At 42.6% G+C, this 23,634-nt stretch overlaps 1 long non-coding RNA gene across 3 annotated transcripts in view; it reads right to left on the bottom strand.

Moving 5' to 3' along the window:
- Positions 1–1,176: 1,176 nt before the first annotated feature.
- LOC119702909 overlaps positions 1,177–23,634 on the bottom strand; it is a 56,546-nt gene continuing 34,088 nt past the window's right edge. The window contains exon 8 of one of the 3 annotated variants that reach the window (XR_005257486.1): positions 1,177–1,329. This is a non-coding gene — a long non-coding RNA (uncharacterized LOC119702909). Of the gene's footprint in view, positions 1,330–3,302; positions 3,783–3,850; positions 22,901–23,634 lie in introns of those variants that run through there. The other 2 variants (XR_005257485.1, XR_005257484.1) reach the window with 2 other exon arrangements.

Raw genomic sequence — 23,634 nt, 5'->3', positions numbered from 1 at the left:
AGAATTACCCAACCCCTTGCTACATGGCACAAGGAACTGCTTCTGTGTCCTCTGAAATAGACCTTACTTTCCTAGAAGAAAGCCTCAAATTTGTGCAAGAGGAACAAATGGCAGCTCCATCCTCCAGGAGAGCTGAAATAGCCAAAACCACTGAGAATGAAGTACTGTTCTACCATCTTCATGAGTCCAATCACCCCCTGCCTCCTCTCTGTGTCTTGCAAGTGGCTGTTTCCTATGGTAGTAAGGCACAAGCAAGCAGTGAGAACCACTGGAGATAACCAGAAGTTACCTGATTCTTACCAAAACTGATGGCAATTACATAACCAATTTTTTCTGGGGACTCTGTCAAATTTAATGCCAAAATTGCTCTTAAGTCTTCTATTTAGGGTACTGGCTGACTGTAAATCTCTCAAGGTACATAGTCAAGTGGAAACATCAGCCAGAGTTTCAGCCATCTGAACAGTCCCAGGTGCCCAGGCGTATTTTAGGTACTGGAAACAATCTTTAAAACTTGAGTCAAGATTCCTTTCCTTGAACTGAAGGCTCATAATCTTTGATGAGTCCCATAACCAAATCTGCCATCACAACAAATGCACAGGCATCTCCTTTCCTGGATGTGGGTGGTTTTGATGCCTGCACTGGTTATAAGCAGCAATGTACTAAGGGAGTACAAAGCCATGAAATTTAGGAAGATGAGTAATGTATGAAGTGTGGAGGCAGTGAGAGATGATCCTCATATTATGTGCTTTTATTTAATAATGTATAAATAAGTATCAGCTTTCCCCAAACTGCCCCTCAGCCTAGCAATTACATGTTGGCTGATTTCTGGTTAGTGCTGTTCTTTTATAATAACAAACTGTTCCCAAAGCTTCACATACAGAGAATTAGACAATCAAAGTACTGTGTGCGATTTTCCACTTAATTCATTCAGTTAGTTGCAATTAAAACAATACAATTCAAGGCCTTGTGTGTTTCTCTGAAAAAATACAAAACTTTACTTGTTACTATTAATATATACAACCTACAAGAAAGTGTTAACAAAGCCCCTTTGTTTTCACTGTTGTAGTAGAGTAATTTCTTATCTTTTTTCTGTAGATGCCCTGGCAGTCATCAATATTTCTTTCAGTTGCTGTTCTTCAAAAGACACACACTTTTCATTCAACTGCACAGAAAAGAGAAAAAAAAAAAAGGAAAGAATAAGAAAAAAAAAAAAAGGAAAAAAAAAAGGAATCCAGTGGGACAAATTCCCTTGGTGAGCAGATCCACTGTAGCTGCCGGGGAAGGAATCTAGGTGAAGGTGCAGGGCTTGCACTAAGGAGATGATCAAACCTATTTAGAAGGGAAGAGACACCATTTTATCAGGCAGTAATCAAATTTCTGTTAGATTTTACCTAGATATTTTACCTAAATATTTCATATTTCTGGAAAAGCAGTGTTTCATGGTTACCAATCTCTGTTTACCCCCTTCATATAAACGACATACCAAGTCTTAGCATGACTACGGAACCTTTCCTTTTTTTTTTGTTTTACGGATCTTCACTAATGAAACCTAATGGCAATCTAATTAATTTTATACCAGATTTGTGGGTGCAAAAGAGAACAGAAGCTGTGACTGTCTCCCATACCACCAAGCTCCCCCAAAACTGGGCATTATTTCCATCAGTCATGAACACAGAGGGTGCAGTGCTCAGAGAGCAGCAACATCTCTGCCTTCTGAGGATGCACTGTGTCTGTCCACTGTGTCCTCATGATGTTTCCAGAGCTTCTGTGAACAAGGTATCTCTCCACACTATTGTTGGTAGAAGGCTATCCTCCTGATGTGCTGGTCTTGGGTATGTTAATTCAGTATTTCAGCCTCTTGACAGAGGCTTGATTCAGCCTACTCCTGCAACGGAATAACAAAGCACTGATTTGGATCTTGTACTCTTAATTATTATTCCACCAACATAAATGAGCATTTCACTTAAGCTCAGTTCCTCAAGAAAGAGCTATTGTCTGCTTTGATAAGATGGTATGAAATTTATCCAAACATTTATCGAACTATGTGAAATCTTATTGGAAGAATATGTTCTGGGATTTTGTGAATAAAGTCCCTCAGGATAAAGTAACCCCAAAATAAGTGTCAGAGCAGAGACTCCCAAAGTCTGGTCCCAAAGGGAACTCACAGCTCATCTAGTGCTCACTTTTATACTTTTCTTCCAGTACACAACAGCATAAAAAGGCCAGGACAAAATAAAGAACCAAAATCAGCATTTCTTTTCCAGAAAGGCAGACCTCTGCCAATCCCAGTTCCAAGAAACACTGTCCAGTATTTTCCTTTCTTCCAGTTACTGTTGTTCTACAAAGATGTTACACAGTGATGAATGACAAGGAAGGCACTTCACCAAACAAGGTACCTGTTTCAAAGTTATTTTTATCAAAAGAAATGCTAATATCATACTCATGGCATATGACTTTATGCTTGAAGAATCCTGCAATTTGCATATAATCTGGGTGAACGAAATTTAGTTGAAAGACCACATCTCCAACTATTAATGAATGTTCCCAGAAAGTCTAACAAAAGGAAAAGAAAAACCAACCACCTCTGCTTGGCACGCTTTTTCCAAATGTGCTTTCTTAGCTTAGGTTGCTTTCATAGAGATAACACTGTCAGAGAGTAACTGTACTTGTTCTGTAATAAACATACTTTTGATCTGGCATTTCAGGGCAATTGGATTACTAAAAAATTTTTATAAAGCTAAGCTTATCATCAGTGTATATCAAGGATCATGTTATTACAATAAACTATATAAAGTAAGGCACTGTCCCTGAAATCAAGGAGATATTTCATATCACTTTAATATGCTGACATTATCAACTGACCTATAAATACCAATAACATTTTCATTATCATCTACATTTAAGCTTCTTTAAGCTTTCAAGTGCCCTTATGTCCAATACCCAAACCCATGCAATTCAATTCCAGCAAGTAACTCCAAAAATCACATCAAGGAAATTCTTTATTGGTTTCTCTCAATGACTTCCAGATTAAATCTGCTCTTCTATAATCACAGAAAAGGCTTCCTGTGAGTATCTCATCTAAAAACACATGGTTGAAGTTGGGTATTTTCAGTGCTGCAACAAAGGACCGTGCAACTAGAAAATAGTTAATAACTCTCCTGATGATTCACATACTGAAATCAGTGCTGACTTTTAGTATCAGAAGAATGAAACCATATTTAAGAACTAAAATAAGATTGTGGAGCACACAAAAGGAATATGTTTGGATCTCAGAGTATCTAATAAGATTGTGGAGCACACAAAAGGAATATGTTTGGATCTCAGAGTATCTACCTTTTACCTACTCACTTTTCAGACACTTTGGCTTCATTAAACTCCCAAGTATCACTGCAAGAATGAGCACTACCAGTGCAGTGAGTGCATAAATGCCAGAATGCCAAGGTAGGGAACAGGCAGACGTAAATCTGCTCACAGTAGTGTTCCAGATTGGTGCTAAAATAAGAGTTATGAGCTACATTCATTTCAAGTAAATATAAGATTATCTATACTCAGTTCAGGCCTTCTTTAGTCATCATCTGCTTGGGAAGAAATTATAGCTTTATAGAACAGCATTCATTTCTCTCAGTGACAGAAAGCAAAAGTGAACAAACTCTTGCCCTTCTTCAGTTCAGGCCAAGGAGAGATCCATGCACAAATCCCTGAGGGTGACATCTACCCAGCACAACACAGCTGCACTTACCTATTCTGTAAGCTCCCAAATCAAAAGCAGTTGGCTCAAGCCTCTGGAAAAAGAAAGGCTTCACATCAAAATATTCTTCTAAATAGAAGTTGAGTACAAAAACTTACCACCTTCTCCTTGTAACAAAAGCTTTCATTCATAATGTTTGCTAGAAGACAAGATCTTTACTACACCAGACAGCAAGAGAAACTTATAGTGCCCTTTCAAGCCCATTCATCTTGAATAGTTTCAGTTATGAATGGACAAGTGTACTTCACACCTCCTAGAACAGGGAAACAAAGAAGAGCAAAACAAATCCTGGAGTTCTCCAGAAACTAAGAATTTCCACCTGGCTTTCTATTCAAGAGTTTCTACCCTTGATAATTGATACTAAACTGTAGCATTACAGTCCCTGGGTGGGCAAGGATAGGTTGGATTCAAATCTACACAGGGACCCCCAGGCAATGTCATTCAGCCCTAAATGCAGATGTGTCACTGGCCAGAGATCTGAATGATGCGAAGGCCTCAACAAATCACATGTGTAGGCTAGGGAAATTTAAGCTCCCACAAAAGGAGCTGTGGGAATAAACTCGGGGCTGTTTGTCACAAGGACCATCAAGTGCATGTTGTCTCTGTCTCTGACCCACACCCCTTCACGTTACACTAAACAAATCCATGGATGCACTGAATAGGAACAAATCAGCAGCAGCTAATAAAATTAAACTGAGCTAGACATCATTGCTATATTGAACAAAACAGATTCTTCCCTCCACCAATAATGACTAGAGCAGACAGAAGTGCAAGAGCTGTGTGATGACAGACTTTCAACAGAGAAGGCAAACGGGCAGGCCTTGGCAGCTGTGTAAATTCTGTGGTTTGGTCCTGGAGGTTGTGGCTTCAGCCCCAGGTCCCAATTCCTTACCACAAACCACTAGATATCTCTCTGAGTAAATGCAGGACCAGCTCCTTCTCAACGAGGCACCATCAGATTTAAATACCATCCATGCAAAAGGCTTGCAGCTGAAGCATCCTGCCATAGGCATGGCTACTCAGCACAGCTGTGGGCCTGACCCAGCTGAGACCCTTGCAGCTTGACAACAGAAGAAAATGTCCTGAGCACCTTCCATCCCTGCAGGCTGCCTCCCTTCTTGGACAGCCGCTCGGAAATACAGCTCAGCTGCTTTCTCTGAATCAGACACAGAGGACCACAGATTAATTAACGCTGCCTGTATCCCAGGAACATCCTGGGGACCTTAATCGCAGCCCTTGGCCATGCTCCCCTAGGCACTTTCCATGCATTAGGCAAAAGGCAGGCTCTGTATGTCAGGGCTCCTCTAAGAAAGGGCTGTCCACCTGCAGAGCAGCAGCTTTTGAACCACTACAGAGTCTAAACTGCTAATCCCAATATCCAAACGTAGCTAGCTCAGTCTTTCTGAACTCTGGCAATGAGGCAAACCTGCATGAGCACCAGTGGTCACAGCCATCCAGGCACTCCAGCTGACACAGGATACAGATGAAAGTCATGCATGGGGCAGCCCTTGCTTTGCATTTTGGTGCAGATGTACACAGAGAAAGGAGTGAGGGCAGAGCTGAGACAGTGGGAAGCTCAGAGAGAAGGAGGGTATCTTACTTAAAGTCACTGTAAAGCACATTACAAATCTGTTAAATCATTGTGGCTTACCCTATATTTCAGAGTAAATTAGTAACTTTTCAGAAGGAGTGAAGAAACTACCACTCCACTTTTAAATAATGAAAATGCTAAAAAACCTACACTTAACAGCTCTAAAACTGCAGCAAGTCACCCACCAACACCCACTCCTCTTGTCAGCAGGCTTTTTTCAGCTTTGCCTATTATTTGTGTCAAGTCAGAGATGTCTAATATTTGCTGTGCTTATCTGCCCAACTTTCAGGAGCCCCAAATGTTACAATATGTACCTGTGCCACTGACCTTTTTCCCCACAGCATTTTGATCTAAATAAGTAAAAACCACAGAGTTTCCAAAATCATTTGGATTCACTGCTCTGAGTGCATAGCTGTAAAAAATCTGCTTTAAGATTAACATCCAATTTTATTCATGCCTGAGGCTTCACCACAGCATCTATTTTTGTAAGATTAACAGCAAGATCCCAGTTCTCCAGAAATGTAAAGAGTAACAGACAATTGTAAAAGGAAGATGATGTTTCCTAACCTGCCCTGCTCACATCCAAGAAGGTACATTTTCCTAGCCCTTTCCACATTGGGTGTAATTTCTACTTGCATTTTTGCACCCACAACATACACTCTTAGTCCTTCTACCTCCCATTAGCTGGAATGCAAACTGTGGGTGCCAAAAAATACTAACATAAATCTCACATGTGCAAAGCATCCTCTGAAAGACAGCTTTTACACTGGAGGAGTTAAGAAACAGCCATCTTCCAGTACCTTGCACAAGAGCAGCTTGAATCATCTCTAACTTGAAAATAAAAGTATAGAAAATGAGCACTTGATTTTTTTGGCTAATCCATTTGAAATGAGTATACATAAAAACATTTATTTTTGGACATAGCAACCTGAGGACAAATTGAGGGTAATTTTTAACCTAAACATCAGAGGAGATGTTGCTTTAAATAGTGCCTTTGGTGTCTGTCAATTAGAGCTATTGCATTGCTGTCAACTTGCATTCCTGCTTTAGTTCCAGCTTTGCTCCATCCTACACAGATCTGTACAAATCAATTGTCTCTTGCAAACATGCACTAACCACTGGAAAGTGAAATTAATAAAGTGTGAGAAAATCTGATTCATAAAGCTGACACTCCTTTGCCCGACAAGTCTTCATCTGGGCAGGCAAAGTGGTAAAAGATTATCAAATTGCAACTGTCATTCCTGACAAAATGCATCTCAATGCTGGAAGGAATTTTAGGTTTTAAGCTAAACCACCACCTCAATGGGTTCCTCAGAGCCTGTCAATATCTGTACTTTGGATGGAAAGCTACCACTGAGCGCAGTGTGCCCAACATACAGAACCTGCCACAAAATGAAGTTCTTCATAAGAAAGCTCATCTCAGTCTTGGTTGGTAACAATAACAAGGAGACAAGATGAGACCATCAGTCTCAATTGTGAAGACAATGTTTTCCTCCCATATTATTCTGTCTGTCATGTTCCCTTCAGGTTCCAAAGGAATCCCTGTCTCATATATCATTATTTCCCACAAAGCTTGAAAGCCCTCAGGGGGGGTTTCTTCCTGCCCACTGTACCAGCCTTGAAGTCTGAGTACCTTCAGAACAGTGACAGAGGCCTCTGCCAGCAATAAAGGGGAACATCTGCATACCAATTAAACTGCTGAGCGCTGAAGAGTAAAAAAAAAAGAAAAAAAAAAGAGGGGGAAAAAGCCTTGAAAGTAAATCTGAGCCAAGTTCTAATTAATGCCCTAGGCCCCGATTCACCACAGCACTTAGGCATGTAGTTAACTTTAAGCATGTATTTAGTTCCATTGAAGTCAAAAGACAGCATGAAGAGGCAAACTACATTAGCACAATTTAATACTCTTTGGGCTAATTAATCAGCCATAAAAATTTACTATGAGATCTGTATTCCTTATTTCCCTCACTGTGACATTTCCAGAAAAAAAATACTTGGATGTGGCTGGAATAAGCAAGAAAAGCACTACTCATTTGGCTGTCATGGGGTGGTTGGTCCTACAGCTGTGAAGGCCAGTCCCTAAGAACAGCTCTCTCCACATCACAGCCTAGAGTCTGTGTCCTCTTCCTGTTTGCAGCTCACAAACAGCACAAAAAAGCACAGCCCTTGTCCTGAGGAGCAGCAACTGAAGAAACAAAAAGAACTGGCAACAGATGAGCAAAGCCACCAGACCCACATCAGAGACATCTTTCCTTTTCTCTATAAAGAGGCATTTGCTCACTGCAGCACATCAGTGTCAGTTGTGATTGGAGATGGCAAGGAAGGGCAGCAGACAGGGCTGGGTAAGCAAGGGAGGCTGAGAGCAGGCGCAGGTCTGGAGACAGAGCTGGTGAGGTTCCCAAGGAGGCACTGTCAGGCAGAGCTGGGGTCAGGGGAAGAGTGCTGGTGTCTAAAGGATAAGCAGACTGCAGTCTAGCCCATGCCCAGTGTGGGCAAGGGCTAAATTCTCCTCAGTTTCAGTGCAGCAGAACTAAGCCCTGTAAAAAATAAGCCCAGAGTGCAATCTCCACTTAGCTGAATCGTCCCAGATATATCCAAACCCTCTTCTCCAGTTGGTAAGTCCAGCATGGAGAGTGGCTGCCAACATTGCACCAACAACATGCAGGCTAGATGTGGCCTAAACACAATCTCCAGGGGCCAAATGTGACTAACATTTGAGTCTTGTTGACTTCAGAAAAGCATGTGTAACAACCAACCATTCTGTAAATCAGAATGCAAGGAGACAAGCTGTTGAATAAGTGTGTTCTTGCTAGGGATTTCTGCAAAAATGAAGCCCCAGAAGGTTTGCTGAATATCATCAACGCTGTATATAGACTCATAAAAGCAAGAAAAATGAAAGCAGGGGACATAAACTCCTGATTGACAATACTTCTTTATATCATCCATCATGAAAACAAAAAAAGAACAAGAACAACCCTCCAAAAATTAGAACAACATGAGAATAAAAGAAAGTACCAACACAGCTTTTCAGATTAACTTTGAATTTCCTTGCTTTCATTGGTTTAAGAGCTCTGTTGTTTGTCCCTTGTTTTTAATTGCAGATACTAAAAATTCTTTTATCTTTCTAAGTCTTTAGAGTATGTTATATAATTACATAATTAAGGCCTCTTTCAACTGGATATAATTTACTCTATAGTTTACAACAGCTGCACTAGAGCCATTACATTTTATCATTTAAAAGCCTAATTACAGGCTTCTTAATTAGTGGATCCTTCAGTCACTAGGCTGTGACTGTGTAGAATATGCTCGGCAGCTATTGCATTTTACAAATCTACATGAAATGTTTGTGTGAAAACAGGGTGTGTACAAGTCCAAAAACACAGCGCTTGTCCTTGCAGGTCAGCCCACCTGAGCATGCAGAGCTCCACATGACATCTGCACTCCCCTCAGTGCCCAGCTGCTCTCACACAGCCTTTCCCTCATGCCTGTGTTGCTAGGAGTGCCCAAAACAAGACCTCAGCCTCACCGAGCTGATGTGACTGTTGCCATGCTCAAACATGACCCAAAGAGAGGATGGGGCCGTGCCCACTGACTGCTCAGGCCAGCTCTTGCAAGGCTCATCAAAAGCTTTCTCCAGCAAACTCAGCTCCTCACTGCTGCTGCTCTCTTCCTCGGGAGCTCTGCTCTGTGCTGGATTCTGCACACACTTCCTCTGGGCTGCCCAAGGTACTCACATCACTAGATGGAAGAAGAGGGGAACCAGCCTCTCATTTATAGCCACTGACACGTATTTCTCATTAATCACCACCAAACTAGCAGTAGGTCACTGAGATGGTAAGTGCAGTACTTGCCCAGAGAAAGAACTGGCAACTCCATCCTCCCCTCTGGTTGGCACAATGCCAAGGAACAGCTGATGGAACTAAAGCAAATCTTAACAGGAACCACTCCCTAGAATGAGCCTCTCATGAACTGGGGGCTCACAAGATCCATCGCTCAGTGAGCAAAGAGCTTGTCCAGACCATACTCTGGAAGACTTGTGGGGTTTTGTTCAGTTTTCCCCAGCTTGTAACACAGCAGCTGTGTTACAACCGGTCAGATTTGGGGCCTGCCACCATTTGGGAGTGCTCCTTTAAACAGTACAGTGACAAAATCATGAGTTCTTGTTGACTGCAGGATAATATAAATCAGCTATTGAAAACCTGTATCATTAGTGCTATTGCTTTCCAGTGGTAGATGGCTGCAGTAACGGATTGGCCTCTCCATCTCATCCTCCCACTGGAAAGCGACATATACAGGCCCGATCAATAACTTGATCTAAGTTACTTGGAGACATGTCAGGTGCAAATATCACCCTTTCTCAAAAGGTTTTAAAGACCAGGTGTTTTTGCAAAATTTAGGCCAGGCAACAAACTGCTTTGGATAAATTGTCACTATGGTGGAGAACAACATAACCAGACCCACCCAAATTGTTGCACGTGAGTGTTAAATAGACAGGAAGTAATTCTATTGCATGCACGTATTTCTTTGAGGGGTCAATAGCTCAAGGTGTTCCATTTGAAAAGCATTTTCTGAAATAGCCAAGTTGCTGAAAAGCCTGTTTGATAGGAAATAACTAGATTATTTCATCATGTAATTTGCCACTAATTTCTACAGCTGAAAGCCTAAAATACTTCCAAAATCAATACCAAAATCCACAGTCATTACGAGGGCCAGAATTTTATCCTGCTATGTCACGACATGTTACCCACTTAATGTAGTGTTGTCAAACTTGAAGTCAGTGAAACTCCACAGGTCACAGCCCTGTTTCCCCATGGATCAGTGGAGAGGCCAGAGAGGGGTTTAAGGGCCTTCCCTACACAAAGTTGGCATCACTTTGATGCCATTACTATGACCAAAGCATGTACATGTGTTTCTATCTCCGACCCCACCTCTGCCACCTGCACACACACAAAGGGGATGTGATCAAGTAGATTACAAAACAGGTCAGAGACATATCTCACAGTTACCATTTTACAGCCCCCAAGGATGCTCAGGGATACACAAGGAAGCGAATGCAAGCTGAATCCTGGCTATACACTGAGCCCTGAATCTGTGGCACCGACATCAGAGCAGTCTTTTTGGGGGAGAAAACAAACATAGGCCAGGGCTTTCCAAAAGGTGAGCTGTCATCTTCTGAAAACCCTTGTAACAAGCTGCCCACAAATTTAACTGAGAACTTCACAGGGATATAATATTTTTTTGAGCTGACCTTAGAAAACTCTGTACTCCAAACTTCTGGAAATCCTTGCACCTTAAATCAAACATCTTTTAAACTGCTCCACATACAACACTTACATTCTGTGGCCTGTGTGGTATTAATACCAACTTTCCTCGGTAAACTCAACAGCATAAGAAGTGATGTCATAGAAATTATTTCACCTGATTAATTATGCATTGAATTCTGTCTGAGCAGGAGAGGAAAAGAAAGGTGGTGGCTAGGTTCAGGTAGCCATTACCATAAAGCAGAGGAGAAGGCTGAAAACAGAGGAAGAAATAACATCATAGTAATATGCTTTGTACTCAATTTGCCTGTTGGTCCAAGCAAGTACCATGAACTTCCTTGTCTTCACAGCAGGGCAGCTGTGCTGCACTCCACCATGTAAAACCCTGGGAGAGCAGAGCACAGGACAGCCCGTGGCTTGGCAAGGCCAGGGACCCTCTGGAGTATGATGCTTGCAGCGGGACAGGTCACCAGCCCAGCTCCCTCAGCACCCGGGCACCACCATGAGGAACCCAAGCACTTGCGCTCAGCCCACAGCCATCCCAGCTACACAGGCTGGTGGCTGATGTGCTCCAGCCTCACCACTGCTGCCAGAACCCTTTGGGTCAGAAGAAAGAAATGGATGTCTCTTGCAGGCAAGAGAGTCAAGAGATCCCTTTTTATGGGGGTAGGATCATGGATTATCATTTTGTGTAGATCTCTGCTCTTCTCCACTCCCACACCTTTTTTTTTTTTTTTAAATAAATGAAAACATACAAGAAAAGCTCAGTGTCTTCTTTCAAGACTTCTCTATTTCACTAACTTGTTCCAACCTCCGTCACAGCTCTTCCCTTGTCAGCAACTGTACCACTGCGCTATACCTCTGCCCACGCACAAATGCACTGGTTGAAGGTATGAACTGGAATCTCTCCGTTAAAGGAACAAGCAGGCATCCCAGAGACTGACACAGCTGCTATTTGCATGTAAAAGAGGAAAAGAGGTGCATGACTGAGCCCAAATTAGCATGAGCAAAGCCTCCCACCGCATTTGCAAACCACAGCTTGCACAGTGGTGCTAATAGAGGTGCACACTTTCCTCACAAAGAAGGATTTCTACCTCGGCCGTAAGGAAACTTGTATAACAGTGGTCCACAGAATTTAACATGGACTTTCACATCCCTATTTTTCGGAAATATACAGTGCTAGAAAAGGAGAAAAACAGATGCAGGGTAGTGTGGATATACCGAGGTTTAATGTCATCCCCACTTCCAGCTTGATTCCTGAAGCTGGCTACCCCAGAGCCGTGCTTTGTAAGGCCTCCATCACTTCTGTACCCCTAGATTTCTGAATGTCCAGAAATATTTACAGTGCTCAGTGCACCTAAAAATGAAAACCAAGATAAGCAGGGCAAATGTAGCTCTAATGCACCATTTCCATCTTTAGAAAAAGAAGAACCATTCATTTTCCATATCAGCTCTTTCAAAGGGATGCTCTTTGTCTGCAAAGTCTTGCTGAAGAAACACATTTCATAAACTATAAGATTTCCAGATTTTAACACAGTCTTTGTCTCTCTGGCTGCTTACAGAGATATCTAAGCATCCGTGTCTGTGCCTGTACCTACTGAGTGAGAAAAAGAGGATTAGATGCCTCAGTAGACTGTTCAAGAAGTGCCATTTTATTGGTTCCCCCAAACCAAACTGCACTTTGAGGTCTTGCTGCAGAGAAGTTATAGATGCTTTTTACTTTATCCTCATACTTTCACAGAAGCTGTTGGAACAATTCAGTGCCTATTTCTGCAGTAGGTCTAGCTCATCTTAGAAACTAGAAATAACAGTAAATGCAGACATTAATGGTAATAAAAATCAAAGCTAAGCCCCACATGAAGAGAAACAAATTCCAAAATGAAAAATTCGATTACACAGTACCTGTCTCCTGTCTTGACTTCCCCATTATACGTAGAAATTAACCCTGTCATTAAGTACTTTGATCAGGCTGTACATAAACAGCTTATAACGGCATGAAATCTACCACAGCAAGCAGCAAATGAACGAGTGGAGAAATACTGACATTTGGGGCTGCTGTCAGACATCAAGTGCTCCTACTCCCTCAGGGCCAAACTGCTAGAGTAAATGGGGTTACTCTGAGGATTAATTGTTCCCTCCTGGTTTGCACTACTTCCAGAAAGTTTCAGCAATAATATTCAAGAGGCTATCATTTGGAGATCAGTAGTACTGCTCGAAGATCTCTGAGAGATTTATAAACTGGGCTTTGTAACTGCCCTTTAGGTTAAAATTCAGTATAGAAATTCTCAGCCCACAATTGACCTGAGGCAGTATCCCACCTTTTTAAAGTGTTCTGAGGTCTAAAGAGGAAAAGCAGCATTTAAAGTACAGATAGTCACTACCATCTATCTACTTAGAATTAAGGCATGAGAGGAGAGGTGCCATGGCCAAACTGGTCCATGCTTGCATTGTTCAGAAATGAGGTATGGCACCATTTCACACACTCCAACTCCAAATATTTGTCACTTACATTTGGTGAATATCCATGCGCTAATGCCCATTATAAGCAAGACTTCTGGGCAATTGAGAGGTTTCTTATGGTTAGTTAGTTTGTTTGTTTGTCAGGATTTTGGAGCAGAAGTCGCTTTCTTCTGGGATGCATTTAATACAATGTAACTTTACTTAGTTGTGATCCTATCTAAATTCCTTGCACACACTGACTGTTCTGTGATCAGGGGTAGTCAGGCCAACAGGGTCTCTGTCCAGCTGTGCCCTGGTTTGCCATCAGTCCCTTACCCTCTCTGAGCCTTCTTTTCGAGCAGCTGTGTTTCCTGCTGGCTCTTCCCACCTCTTTGCTCAGAAGACCCTCAGCACGGAGACAAGCAATGGGAGTGCCCAGGTACAACATCTGCCCCTGAGCGCTACCTTGGGGCACTGCACTGAATTTCCAAAGTACAGCTCAGATGCTCTCTGCTTTCCTAGCTTAGCTGTGATGGGGTTTTGGTGATTTACCAAGTACGGTAGGCACAGACATAAGGGAGGAATCCTGATCCAAAAGAGGCAAAGGCAGTTTTCCACTGTATTCAAGATGTCCCAGATTCTAGCTTTAACAAACTAACAAAAGCTTGGAAAAACACTAAGCAACCCCACAGATTATTTGTTTCTGCATGTATTGCCAAACATATTACAGAGCAGACATTTTATTACCCCTAAAATCACCAAAGTCCAGTATTTCCTTCACTTATCACAATCCATTCTTTCATCCCATTGCTACAATCAGCCCCAGGATGTTATTGCAATCCATTGTTCAACATGGCTATAACCATTGTTCAGACAAACTCAGCCATAGACCAAAGCAGCTGAGCCAAAACAGCACAGCAATTCACCTGTGCTCACCACTGAGCTTCCCAGAACACTGCTCTCAATCTACAAAGCTGCCTAGCTGCGCTTACTCATGCCCCACGTGCAAGGTGGCTGCCCACAAAAACACTTCTTTCCAGATCCCCAGACTCAGGCACTCCCTCTGTACAGTGAAGCAAGGAGTGCTGCCATGCCACACCAACACGGGTGTACACAGAAGATATCACAGTAAGACAGTGTGCAAGAGATGGAGTTATCTGAAGGCAGCATTTTTTCATCTGGCTCGAACAAACCAGCCCAACTGCAGCACATGTGTAGTCCCTGGTAATAAAGCAAATAAGCCATTTATTTTGACTTTGCAACTCTTGTTCCAAATAATTTACTTAAATATTGCTGGGTATTTTGCCTCCATTAAAAGCTGTAGTAAGTGTGTACCTAAAATTTCTGCCAGACCTAGAAGCACGTAACAATCCAGGCTGCAAATGCACATTCTGTATATCAACTACCATAGCATTATCATTTGATATTTTTACAATATGCCAGCTTCCCTTCTAAAAACAATTCACTAGTAATATCAGTTTTATGGAACTAGCAGCATACCAGGGATTTCTCACAGATCCTGTCCCTGAAGAATCCCCAGAATTCAGCAAGGTGATCAAATCTCCTATGTCAAATCTTCCAGTGATTATTGTCTTCAATTCACCTCTTCAGTGCTCTGGAGTTTGCTTTGCTCCCACAGAGCATCCAGCCTTCCTGGTGAACTGCAGGATGCAGAGCAGATTAAGGGCTCCACTCCTGACTGAGCAAGCCATTTTTAAGCATATCTTACCTGTAAGTGCCTGTGTTGCTTTAGTAATCAATGGCATCACCTAAAAGTATCGTCAATCAAGTTGTTACACACCTGTCTGAATAGCTGATGCTATAAACTAGAAAAATCCACTGGCACAGCTTTGGAGCTGCTCTACAAAAACTCACAAGTAATGCACTTAGGCACTGAAACATATCAGTCAGGAAAAGTATAAACAAGAGGAGCGTGAGCAGCTACAGTGGCACTGCTTTTCAAAACACACTCAGTGGTTGTGGGAAGGCAAGGTTGAGCCTTCTTTTAGGTTTAAAATTGAACCTGGGAAGGAAGGCAGCTGCTCAGGGTTACATATGGGTCACGGAAGATACGTGAGAAGCTAGCCTACCTAAAATCTTTTGAAGGATGGTACAAAACTGTAGTCAAACTTTCATTAAAGGTTTGTTTTCACTAAATCTTTGTTCCTAGTTTTACATGGGATTTAAAGCAGTGCGGTAACTTTATTCTATCAGTAACAAATCCCAGCCAATGAGAACAGCACATATTTCCAAAGGCAACTGGACAGTGTGGCCCCCTGGGAGGTGAGCAGATGTAACCAGGATGCTCAGCACCTGCAGTGGCTATTGAAGCTAATGGGAATTGCTGGGACTCAGCACCACTGATGCTTGGTCTCCAGGAGAGGAATTTGTGATTTATCATGAGCTTATTGATTACAGATGGAGACTGTGACAAAGACAGATCCTTGAAAGGAACTGAAGTTTTCAGCCCTTGTGTAGATGTGCACTCGTGAGCTTCTGTCTCCAAGAAGACGTTTGAATTCCAGGCACACGTCTGAGAAGTCGGTATCATGGCACACTCGCTGTGTGCTCACCAGGGAAAATCTCCTCAAACAGCTGAAGTTAAGCTCAGGTCACACAAGAGGAGAGCCTTGCTTTGGAATGGCTTCAAGCCCTCCTGACAGCGAGCGGGGCTTACGGTGGAAGAACACAGGCCTATGAAAAAGCGTGCTATGTGCAATTGCCTTCAGGACATGATAAATGTCAGGAAGGGGGTACACAAAGCATTTCCAGACTTGAGTCAGAGAACAAAAGTCTGAAGCTCCTTAGTACAAGGTCTAACTCCATTTCATATCCACAGGCCTCGGAGGTGCTGCCAGGTAAACAGCATGAGTCATGGGTACCTACAATATCCCTTCTCAGCAGTCTTTATCCATCACTGCCATTGCTCCTCTGCTAAACAGCCAGAAAGTCATGGAGAAATATTTTGTCCGTATTTTATCTGTACACACTTTCCACAGACTTAAGTCTAAAGAAAATAGAAAGGAAAATATAACCACTTGCAGATGCCTGTCCCTGGGACAGAAGACCCCACTTCTTCATGAAAAGCACTGTGGTGCTCCTACCACAACTGCTTCTGTGCAGAGCCATCTCTATTGAGATGCCTACTCCAGATGCAGGAATCCTTTGGAAACAGGCTCTGTTTGCCCTTCCATTTTCCCTGCAGCCTGTATCAGACTCTGTAACTTCTGAATGCTGGCTAGGAAAGGCTGATAATGACACACCGAAGGTTCCTTAACAAACTAAGACAATCCTGCCTTTTGGAAGATTCACTGTGCTCTTTTGATCCAAACAGACTTTACTGCTAGCAGCATGCAGTAGATCTTCAGTGACTGTAAATGGACAGTGACCTGTTGATTTTGTTGTGTTAACAATTATTTACACTACCCAAAGATCCTGCAGACCATCCAAACCACTGTTCTGCATACTAGGCACTCTCTTCCCCAACAAGGTCAGGTATCAGGACTGCAAGAACATTCAACAGGAGTTGAGATGGTTTTAAACTGGGCATCTTGGCTTCAAGTAGTAAAAAACAATTTTTGTAAAACTGCTTGGGCACTTGGTTCTCAAATAAGCAGCCTAGAAGAAACTAAGGACTTTTCTGATCTGAAATTGTTAGTGCTTGGCATTTAAAAAAGCTCTTCAGAAGGCACCTGACAAATTACTTAACCAAGATTTGGGGGGATTTATGGGACTGCTTTTCAAGTAATTGTTGAAACAGAGGTGCTCACAATTTTCTGAGGAAATATGTCAAAATTAATCAAATAATTCCAGGAGCAGAAGAATGCGGCAGCCAGGCTCCTTATTCATCTGTGTCCAAAGGTTGGACTCTTCCTTGGTATGAAGAAGTCACAAGCCATGGCTGACATCTCCCTGAACCTGACATGACACCTCTCTCCCAAGTGCTTGTCTCTACAGCCTTTCCTCGGCCCATCTGTGTTTCCTTTTCCTTCCCCTTCCCAACATATATATTGAATTGAATTTGGTCAAACAGATATTTTCAACCACCTGTCAAATTTGGATTACACTCGTCAGGATATCCAAAGTTATACTGGAGGAAAGACACACCTGCCCAGAGGCCAGTTTTTAGTGGCTTCCTGAAAACTCCCCAAAATGTTCAGTACCTGCATTGATGGAAGCCTGAAGAAGAGCTTCATTACACCTAAACAGCACCAAGTGCTCTGGAGTGGAACCCCACAGAAAGAAGCACAGTCCTGGCAAATCCTGTGCTCTAGAGATTGCCTGAGCCCCAGCCCAGCACTCCAGAGGAGCTGTATCCTCTAGAGGCAGATTCTCCAAGCTGCAGTTGAGGAATAAACACCCCTTGAATGGAGGCCCACCTCTCACTGCAGCAATGGGCTGAAAGCAAGGCACGGGGCACTTTCAAAAGGTGGGACAAAGGCAGGGAAGGCAGTATGCAAAACCACCTACCTGTGAGAAAATTAAATCTTATCCAACAGGCCACGAACTTCCTCCTGACAGTCAAGCTTCCACCAACAGTCAACACAGTAAATGAGATTTCAATGTGGGCAAGCAGGAGGCCAGACACAAGTCTAGAAGTAAGGGGGTCTATTTCTTACTGAGGAGCTTGATAGCAGAAGTGCCATGGTCATTCTTTCTAATTTCAGGGACCTTTTAAATAAAGTTCCACTCCAGAAGCCAAGCATGAAAGGAGAGGAATGAAAACTCTTTGATAGATAAGATATTACAAGAGACTGTCAGAAGCTTGCTAGGAGAATGAAGTAACACTCTGGATACTGTCATTGAAAACAATAATGAAAGAGTACACCATTTTCTTAACTGAACTACTATCAAATCTATGTTACTGCCACACAACATATTTTTCGTCCAAAAGTGCCAATTTCAAGCTATGACTATTGATCTCTATCTAACACTCAGAATTAACTGCACTGCTAAGGAAAAGTGGCACCAAATCGTTTGAGAACATCAAACAGTAAAAAGCCAATGGGGTCAAATCAAGGTCAGAATTTGATGAGTTGGGTGTCAGAAATTTAATCCATTTTGTCTAACATAATGTATAGCGCCCGTATTGGGGATTTTTTTCCCTTTCTTTTCTGTAATTTTTTTATGCTAGCTTCTCTCAAAAATATCACAAAACCAGACCTCAACTTTTTTTTTATGAACTTTTTTTCCATGACTGGAGAGAGAAAAGATTAAATGGACTGCAACACAGATGGCAATTATGCCTCTGTTTATTTCCTAATGAGTCACAAGATTATTTTTTGCCTTCTGCCACATCATTTCAGAATACAAGAAAACCTTATCTTGAAGGAGACTTGAGGAGACAAAATAACACTGTTAAAAGTTCCAGTCCAGCTGAAGTGTATTTAAGTGAGACTGAAGTGTATTTAAAAAACCCAAAAAACAAAAAAAAAACCACTCAACAACAAAAAAACCCCACCCCACAACTTTAACCACAAGTAAAGTCCCATTCACTTAAACTCAGAAATGATGGGTAAATCTGTTCCACCAACTAGTGAATGTGGTGGCTATCAAGTTCATTAGTGGCCTCACGACAAAATATTCAACAGCTGTCATAGTGACACGTCGCATGTACAACTCAGCATTTGGGGAAAGCTAATTCCCTAACTGTGGAAGGAGAAGGCTTCTCCTCTGCCCCCCACCAGAGCCATCTGTGCCCTTTAACTGCTTCCCATATCACCCCGCCTGCCCCGGCTGTTCCCCAGCCTCGGACAGCTGACAGAACCCATTTCCAGCCCGAGAGCCAAGCCCAGAGAGCCCACCCTGGAGCAGCCCATCCTGGAGCACAGCTGGGAGCACGCTGACCCAGCACTGCTTCAAACTTGAGCCTTCAAACTTGGTTGGGGCCACTTGCTTTTGAAACCCAGGCTGAGTAACCAATTTGATAGTTGCAACACCGTCTGTTTCTCATATCACAGTCTAGTAATTAGCATGCTCTTGAAAAGAAGCATGAGATATGCACGCAGCAGTTCAAACCCTCGTCTCTCACCTCTTCAAGAAATGCCTTAACCACAGGGTTTTGGATAGGGGGACTCCCCTCTAAACAAAAATTCAGGCTTTGATCCTAAGAGGGCTGAATTCTCAGCCTAGTGATCAGGACACATGGCTGAAAGAGAAAAATCCTTTATCTGAGAACTTTTCATATGTTTTAGGCAGTAACTGGGGGTGGATAATATGAATTTGGATCTTGTCAGGAAGAGTCTGAGTGTGACCTCCCACCTCCTACCAGAATACAAAATATGCAAAAGAGGATCCATTTTAAAGGGAGAGCAAGACATACACTCCTTTCTGGAACAGCACTACCTCCGTGCTGGAACACACTTGCTTTCTGCAGTAGTAGGTAAAGACATCCCTACTCAGGAGATGGCTGGTGCTTCAGAAACACCCACGTCCTCAGGACATTTCTATTTCCTGGCTCTAGAGGTTCCCCTTCAGTGTCTGGAGATTCCTGCTGCCTATGGTGAGCCTCAGGCTTATCTATCCCAAGGAAGTTCAAAGACAACACAACTGGTGTGGTAAAGACAGGGCACAGTTAGGTTGAATAATTTGTTACCTAAAAATGCTTCTGACAGATGGCAAGGCTGTTCTGGAACACTGTGAACATAACAGATTTTGGGACAGGGTGCTGAAGAGAACTGATTTTAGTGAAAAGTTGGATTTTTATCAAAATGACCTTTTCCACTCCAAGTGCCTGCTTTGCATAGAAAATTGCAAAGAAAACTCCAAAATTTGATAAGAAATTGAACATCCCAGTGACTTAACTGGAGTTCTGGTTTGGATGTCATTATCCTTCATGGCCCATTGGCTGCAACTGGGCTCCATGTCCAACATGCGTCCTTGACAAATGTCCCCATGATGTATCCCAACAGGACAAGAAAACAGAAAACCATCATTCTCACAAAAAAAGCTCAGAGTTTAAGGAAGAGAATGGAACCATTTGCCCCGAACACTTGCAAATTCCTTAATCTGACATGGAAACCAGTTGCTTCTACCTTGCTTCCCCAGAACCCCATCCCCAAAAAGCCTGCAATATTCACAATCCATTCTAACTACCAAGGCATTTTCAGGCTGTATTCCTAAAGAAACAAGGTTTAGTTGTTGGCACTATTCTCCTTTTATCTGTCCAATGGTCAGTTCTGTGTCCCTTCCCTTCCTTCTCCCCAACGCCTTCAGTAACTACCCGACAGACAGGGAAGGGGAAGGAGCTGTGAATGCTGGGTGGGAAGAGTAGATATAAAAATCCTTAGTACTGTTTTGATACTTTGCAACCACAGCACAGATCTACACAGCAGATCAGCAAGTCTCTGAGGTTTGAGAGGAAACACTGCCAAAAGATGGTATTTCTTTCCCCTTAAAAAAAAAAAAAAAAAAAAAAAAAAGTTGAAACAGTTTATTACTAGGTGTTGTACCGCATCGAAAGCTTTCAGTTTCAGTACTTGTGTGACGTATATACCAAGTGGAGGGGGAATCTTACTAAAACCTTCCAGGATGAAAACCCTCACACTAGCCAGTCTAGACATTCTCCAGTAAATACAAAAGTGGGATTAGATGGTGCTGCTATTCTGACCCCAAATAAAAACTTATATAAATAAAATAATAAAAATTAATTAAAAGAAAATAACAACTAAATCAGGTGAATGTTAGCTAAAACAAAGCTTAGTTTGAGATGGTAAAATGCTACAATATAGCTCAATGAGGTGAATCCATGAAAATACCAATACTTTCTAAAGCATGTATTGAAAAATATTTTTGTCTTATGATTATGCAAAACTTTTTTGTAAGAAAGAACTTGATTTTTTTAAATAACAGTGGAAACCAACTCATTGTCCTCTATTTGGTACTTAGCTTTCTACATATCTAGCTATTAAATTAAGAGCTTACTGAATTTTTGGTGCCTATTTCATCTCTTGGCTTACTCCAGAGTCTTCTTCTAAAATGTTTCAGTTAAATGAGATGAAAATTGTTGATTTCTGATACTTTACTACATACCTAGGAAACAGAAGCATGGAGCACAAGGAGAAACTTGAGTTAAATGATACACATCTGTCTCTCCAAGAAAAGGTTTTCTGCTTGTGTTGGAATGAATTTTTTTCCAATACCTGGTAATTCTCCTGGTTTCTACATACATATTCCACAGAAGAGGCAAAGGTTACCGGTGTATAGCATTTCTTGTGTACGATGCTGTGTGTTTTCAATTAGGCACTCCCACAATGATTTCCATATCTAGCCACTTGCTCTTCTTGTTTCTTGATAAGTGATGGCCTTATCAGGAAGACGGGGGCGAGTCTGTTACTGCTTTGAGTAAACAGCCTAAAGGTCATTTTAGATGTTGGCTTTGACACTCTTGGTTCAGTAGACACCCACCATAGCTGTCACCAATATGCTGAAGTTACCCTCATGGAAAAACAGCCTTTCAGTGGGTCCTGTTTTCTCTTCAAAAGCAGAGACCACCAGTGGGCACTTCAGGATGAAATGAGGAAAATTCTATCAAATTCCCCTCAAAGATACCTGACAGAGGCATTTGGTCTGGGGTCAGGATCCAAGTGCTGCAGGTCTTGCTGAGGTCTGCTAAGGTTAGGGGAAAGTCCTTGTGTGAATGGGGTCTCTGAGTCCCTGTGTGCCCCAATGGGTGCCACAGTTCTAGCCAGTCCTCAAGGACCTGTTAAAGGAGGATTCCCGAAGAAGCGACAGCAGCAGAAGATATCCCAGCTCCATGGGCATAAGTGACTTTAGCAGATGTGGGGCTACGTACGCTAGAATGAGAGGGGTAAAACCCATGGCTCACAGGGCACCCCCACTTGGGGTGTCCACCTGCACAGCTGTCACACACCCCAGGGCCCTCCAACCCAGGCTTCTGCAAGTACCACTTCTCTCCTGCTGCACAAGATTGAGCAGTAGAACAGTAGCAGGCACAGCTTTGCTGAAATAGATGCATACACTGCCAGAGTGTGTTGGCAGCACACACCACCACTGTGCCTCCATCAGTAAAAGGTCGTTCCAACACTATACTCCTGGCCACCTTCTCCCACACACTCTTCAGCGTGAAAGCAGGAAGAACCCAGCAGACAGATCTAAAGATACCAACATCCTGCAAAAGAAGAGTTGCATGACTAAAGCTAAGATCCAGAGCAAAGGCCAAAGCACCCACAGGGCTGAAACAGCAATATGCCTTGTATTGACAACTCTACAGACTGAGCAACACATATTCCACAAGGGATACCCACCACCCAAGGCAGAAACCAAAGCTCACTGCAGAATAACTCCTGAAGTCCTTTCAGAAAACTTCCCACAAACAAAAGCGACTTTCTTGTCAAAATTAGGTACTTCAGGCTCCTTGGCTCTCATTTTAGGCACCTGAAGATAAAGCATTTCAAAAGACTATGAAACAGGCGACTCTCACTGAATTCCCACGGAAGGAGTTACTGTGGATTCAGGCCCCCAGGATGCTATTCTGGTACTGCCTGGTGCTTCCCCTCTTCCCTCACACCAGCATGCAGACAGCTTAGTAGCAAGGCATCTCAGACACTTCTTCTCTCCAGACTGTACACAGCACTTCCAGTAACTGAGGTTCAGTGTCAAATCATTCATCCTACTGGAACAAACCATCTGTGTCCACTTTACAAAAGTGGAAAGGTACAGCACAGTCCAGCCCTTCCTTGTCCAGCTAGACACAAAGCTGAGACTCTCCTTAAAAGTGAGGGGACACGTTTTACTGATACATTACCTCCATTTTTCTGTAAAGAGAGGTAAATGCTAATATAGATGCTGTTAAATTTCTGTAGGAAGTACACCTTGAATCCTCTTTGCCTCACTTCTGTGCAGCTAAAAAAGAGAAGAGAGAAACCAGAACCATGATGAAGAGCTGCAGAAGACAGCAAATACATGTGTGCTCTTCCAAGATGATGCTGTCTTTTCAGAGCCAGACACTCAGGTTACTGCATCTACCAGCCCTTGTGCTTCAAGACACACATGACAGCACCTACCAGAACATCCTGTTCTTCTTTTCCACCGTGCCTTTTGAAATCCAGCTGTAGCCATTGTGACCTTTGGCACTGCCCTCACAATCAACATAGGCTGTTCTGCTGCCCTTAGAGATGAAACCTCTGGTTTTTAGAAGAGATTCCTAGCACTATTCACTCTGAATGGCATTATCATGAAGTTGCTAATGGATAAAAACTACTGAGGACACATCCCATTGCTCTTTTTCCCTCCCTTCACTCCACAGCAAATAAGGCTTCAGAGCTCAAGGCTTCAGAGACCTCTGCAAAAGCAGTCAAGCCCGACTTTCAAAAAAAGCCCTGTATGGTACTGTATAGGCACAGTCAGAGCTGCTTTCTCCAGACATGGGGCTCCATTTTCCAGTACATAATTTTCACTTTGTGCTAAACAGACAACAGAGTGTGAAAACTCCCTTTTTTTGGGTTTGACATTATCGTACAGACAAGAAAACCATCTGCAGTTTTCAGCTTCAGCTTTTGCTCCAAGTTGGGATCTTTCTGTTACTTTTCCCAATACACTTTCAAGCCCAGACACTAATTCAGTCTACTCCCTACTTC

The sequence above is a fragment of the Motacilla alba genome, chromosome 6 (genome assembly GCF_015832195.1).
Source record: "Motacilla alba alba isolate MOTALB_02 chromosome 6, Motacilla_alba_V1.0_pri, whole genome shotgun sequence".
Taxonomy (NCBI): Eukaryota; Metazoa; Chordata; class Aves; order Passeriformes; family Motacillidae; genus Motacilla; species Motacilla alba.
Note: the sequence above shows the minus strand (reverse complement) of the source record. Positions and strands in the feature narration are given on the sequence as shown.